The sequence below is a fragment of the Chiloscyllium plagiosum genome, unplaced genomic scaffold (assembly GCF_037043375.1).
Source record: "Chiloscyllium plagiosum isolate Xiang-an unplaced genomic scaffold, Cpla_swu_hap1 HiC_scaffold_48, whole genome shotgun sequence".
Taxonomy (NCBI): domain Eukaryota; kingdom Metazoa; phylum Chordata; class Chondrichthyes; order Orectolobiformes; family Hemiscylliidae; genus Chiloscyllium; species Chiloscyllium plagiosum.
In genome coordinates this window covers 31,380,507-31,385,661 of record NW_028270186.1, presented here as the reverse complement: position 1 = coordinate 31,385,661, position 5,155 = coordinate 31,380,507, and the positions used below count along the sequence as shown (strand labels likewise).

Below are 5,155 nucleotides of genomic sequence, written 5' to 3'. Positions count from 1 at the left end.
CCAGGCTATTGGTCAACAGGATTATTTGGAAGCACTAGGTTTGCTGCTTCTTCATCAGGGGGTTTTGAGATGCTGTTGTCATTTTTGTAACTCATGAACAGCAACAAAAGCCACGAAGCAATCCGCATGCTCCAGCCAACAATGCGCCCCGGGTGATTGATGTCAGCGGCGGACCAATGGAAAGGCAGGGACAGAGCTGGAGGACCTGGCGCACAGTTGGTCCTCCGACCAATCAGGGTGAATGAGGGGCGGGACTAGACTAGACCACTTGATCATCCTCGCGGTCTGTTCGGGATGTGTGGATGGAGAGCTGTTGGTAAAGATAGAAATAAACAGCAGGAAGCGGGAGGGAAATGGTGTCGGTATGGGTTGAGAGGGTTTACAGACATTTGGTGCACATCGAAAATACAAATTTGAAACTCAGTCCCGTTTTTGCAGTAAACGGGAAAATGCCTCATCCAGCGATTGATTCGAGTAAGCACCACCATCTTTATTCGGGGCAACGATTCACTGGACCCGTGCAGCCGCCAGCTTTGTTGGGGGCAAAGTTCAGCGGGACGCATGTGCAGCCCTCTCTGGTAGGGAGTCACAGGGCAGGATTTGCACAGAGCATATTCGCACCCAGAGAAATGGATTTTTTTTTTCTGAATTTGTTTTTTCATTCATTTAAATGATTTGGATGTGAATAGAGGCGGTACAGTTAGTAAGTTTGCAGGTGACACCAAAATTGGAGGTATTGTGGACAGTGATAAAGGGTATCTCAAAGTACAATGGGATATTGATCGAATGGAACAATGGGCTGGGGAGTGGCAGATAGGGTTTAATTTAGATAAATGTGAGGTGCTGCATTTTAGAAAAGCAAATCAGAGCAGGACTCACACACTGAATTGTAAGATCTTGGAAAATCTTGTGAACAAAGAGACCTTGGAATGTAGGTTCATATTTCCTTGAAAGTAGAGTTGCAGGTAGATACGACAGTGAAGAAGGCATTTGGTATGCTTCCCCTTATTGGTCAGAGCATTGGGTAAAGGAGCTGGACAGGTCATTGGTTAGGTCACTTTTGGAATATTGTGTGTAGTTCTGGTCTCCCTCCCATCAGAAGGAGGCACTGAAACTTGAAAGGTTTGAGAATAGATTTTCAAGGATGTTGCCAGTGTTGGAGGATATGAGTTGCGGGGAGAGGCATAATAGGCTGGGGCCATTTTCCCTGCAGTGTCATAGACTGAGGTGTGATGTTATAGAGGCTTATAAAAATCGTGAGGGACATTGATAGCGTAAGTAGACAAGGGTTGGTAGACCCCAGAACTAGAGGATATAGGTTTAGGGTGGGGTGGGAAATTCAAAAGGAGCCTAAAGGGCAACTAAAATTGTAACATTTCAAAGGCATTTGAATAGGAAGGGTTCAGAGGGATGTTGGCCAAGTGCTGGAAAATGGGAATACATTAGGTTAGAATATCTGGTTGGCAAAGATGGGTTGGACCAAAAAGTCTATTTCTGTGCTAGACATCTGACTGTGGGATCATAAAAGTGAACATTGCTCTGATTCATCTCTGGGCTCCTTGATGTCCACTTGTTTGTTATCTAGCTTTCTCAGTCTCTCGTGTGTATTTTTGCTCTGTGTAGTATTTTACTATTACGTTCACAGTCCTCTTTGTAAATGAATTGTCCACTGCTGCCTGGCTCCTGACCATATACTCTATTATCAGGTTATTTTTTCCACAATATCTTTGACGGTCAAGAGTTCTTTTTTTTCCAATAAGTGAGTGGAATTTCCTTCCATTTCTGACAGTCAAATTCTGCACCATTTTCATTCCCCCATAAATCATATTGCACTCCCTGAAACATGATGTGTATTTCTCCTTCCACAGATACCAGTGATCAAGGCCAAAGCTCTGTTGCCTGTTGAGAAGGTGATGTTTGACTTCCTTGTACTGCTGCAGTTGGTATGGTGAAGGTGCTCCCACAACGTGGTTGGGTAGGAGACATTACAGATTATGCACTCAGCGATAGTGAAGAGTAGAAGATATCTGTATAAATCAACACATTTTTAATTTCACAAAATATTGAGAACTTTTGACGTAAGGCTACAGATAGAGAATATTATGTCCGGTGACCAAACCTTTGCGAAATAAGCAATTTTTCAGGAATGACTTAAAGGAAGAAAGCAGATCTTAGAGGGTGGGAATTCCAGACCGTGTTGCCTTGGAATCTGTAGAAACAGTCACACAGCTGAACTCAAAAATAAACATATCATTGGGAGTCTAAACTGAAATGAGTTATTGAGATGTGAAAGTGTGTCTGATGCATGGAGATAGGAATGATTACAGCCAGGAATTAAGTCAAGGGTGTGAAAGTAAATTGCTGTTGCTTATAAATGGGAGCCTTTTGATGGATCAGCAAGTTCTGGTACAAGTGAACACTTGGGCAGTAGAGTTTTCAATATTCTGGAGATTATAGGGAGGGTGATTGTGGGATGCTGGCCAGGAGTTGGTTTAGATAATGAAATCTAGAGTTCATAAAATGAATGAATGAAAATTTCATTAAATTAGCTGAGACTGTGGTGAGGTCAGATGATATCACTGAAGTCGAAATAGTGGTCTTGGAGTGGGACGGGCTGTTACCTTCAGCTGTTTGTCAGTTTGTGAATCAAGTCTGTAACAAGCTCAGAAGCTGATTGGACCTGCAAGAACCCAAACTGGGCGTCACTGAGCAGGTTATTGTGAGCATGTGCTTGACAGCACTATCGATGACAATGTCTATCACTTCACTGCTGAGCGAGTGTGGACTGATGGAGGGAAATTGGCTGGGTTGGATGTGTCCTGCGTTTTTGTGTTGAACAACACTGGGAAACATTTCCCAATATCGGTAGGTGCCAGTGCTGGAGCAGTACTTGTCTTGGTGGGCAGCAAGTTCTGGAGGAGAAAGTGAGGACTGCAGATGCTGGAGATCAGAGCTGAAAATGTGTAGCTGGAAAAACGCAGTAGGTCAGGCAGCATTCAGAAACTCATTCCTGAAGAAAGGCTCATGCCCGAAACGTCAATTCTTCTGCCCCTTGGATGCTGCCTGACCTGCCTGCGCTTTTCCAGCAACACATTTTCAGCAAGTTCTGGAGCACAGCTATCAGTATATATTGCCACAATGCTAGCAGGGCCCATAGCCTTTACACTACTTGTCCATTTCTTGATCTGATTTGAAATGGGTTTTCAACCAATTCGATTCACATCTGTGATGTCATGGACAAATGGAGAAGCCTCATCCACTTGGCACTGCTGGCTGAAAATTGCTGAAAATGCTGTCGTCTTATCTGTTGTATGAATGTGTGAGGCCCCTCCATCATTAAGGGTGGGGATATCTGTGATGCTTCCTGCAGTGAGTTGTTTAATTGCCCATCACCATTCCTGACTAGGTGTGACAAAATTGCAGAGCTCAGATCTGATCCACTGGTTGTTGGATCACATAGTTCTATTTGGTGTTGCTTGCACTGTACCTTCACCAGGTTGGCGCCACATTTTCAGGTATGTTTGGTATTGCTCGTGGCATGCCCTGCGGAACTCTCCATTGAAGTAGTGTTGATTCCCCTGGCTTGATGTTAATGGTTGAGTGGGGGATATACCAGGCCATTAGATTACAAAATTGGGCTGGGGTACAGTTCTGGTACTGCTGTTGGCCCACAGTGAGACAGAGGTTGTAGGGTCAAGAGGGCTGATTGTGTTGTTGTATTTTCCAGTGCATTGGTAGATGTAATGTGGTCCATCCAGTTTCATTCCTTTGTTGAGACTGTGCAGTGACTAATACAATGAGTGATTTGATGGGCCACTGTCAGAAATGCAACTTTTGAAGAAAGGTTTTGTGATTTATACATGAAAGAAGTGAAACTATCATGGTATTCGAACAGATGAAAGACGCAACATACAACCAAGGTATTTTTCAATGGACAATTTCAGTTACGTCACACTATAAATTTTTGCTATAAATGCTGTGCCTTAGAATTGTGCCCTCCACACTCACCTGATGAAGGAGCGGTGCTCCGAAAGCTAGTTTGCTTCCAATTAAACCTGATGGACTATAACCGGTGTTGTGTGATTCTTAACTTAGAATATTACAGCACTACTAACAGGGCTGCATGTAAACAGGCTCAGTCCAGTTAGTCAATACATTCGGAAGGATTGCCTCCAAGTTTAACGACGCAATATTCGTCAAAACCGTCAACTTCAACCTGCAATGTTGTTATTAACAAAAACTTCAGGCTGACATAAAGCTCCCCACCCCACAGCAATGTGGTAACCGGGCCCGGCCCAGGAATTGGAACTGGGACATTTGTGGACCGTGATCTCAAAGGAAGCGAGCAAACACAATTCTGACAGATGAGTTCTCAAAGATGAGTAGCAGGTTTGAGACAAGGCCGGTGGTATACCATCTTGCATTCAGCTTAATTGCATTTCTTATTTACAGTAGTGTTTTGAAAAGTATAAAGAACCAGTTTGTTTTCTGTGGTTGGGGAGTTTTATCCTCGTTGATCACAGTTGCTGCCTCTCGCTCCACAAGTCAAATCATAGGATCTAAACAATAAACTGCAGGTGCTGGTGATCTAAACCCAGAAACAAAGTGCTGGAGAAACTCAGCAGTTCTGAGGGCATTGGTGAAGAGAAAAAAAAATGTTACATTTCAAGTTTTTGTCTGAATGGACAAAAGGTCATTGGACTTGGAACTTACAATGTTTAATTCCCCTCAGAGATGCTGCTGGGCCTGCAGTTCTCCATCACTGTGCTTTCGATATTCAACTTTATTTACAAAACAGATCGGAAAAATACTAATCTGCAAAAGTGAAAGGTTCATTGCAAACATGAGCATAGTTTCCACACTTGAGTTACACAAGCACATCTCAGTTTAAAAACAAGATTTAACTCAAAGTAACATTCCATTTCAAAATTAGCCGAGTTACACCAGTAATAAAGCTCATCCACCCAATGAGGCACTTCAGACAACATCCTGCAGTGTTGCACACAGCCACCTTTACCGAAGAATGATCACATGTCACAAAATTGAAGGCAAAGAGCGTGTCTCTTTACAGGAGCTGAAGTCAAACTCTCAATTTTTGGAAAGATTTTTATTAAACCTGATTGAACATTTAAATCTCAGAGCAAAATCTTTGCTT

General features: G+C 43.0%; 1 long non-coding RNA gene across 1 annotated transcript; it reads left to right on the top strand.

The window, feature by feature from the left end:
• Positions 1–378: 378 nt before the first annotated feature.
• On the top strand, positions 379–1,936 carry LOC148135801 (uncharacterized). Its single transcript, XR_015754903.1, has 3 exons — positions 379–474; positions 1,707–1,759; positions 1,869–1,936. It is a non-coding gene; the product is annotated as an uncharacterized LOC148135801 (long non-coding RNA).
• Positions 1,937–5,155: the final 3,219 nt, after the last annotated feature.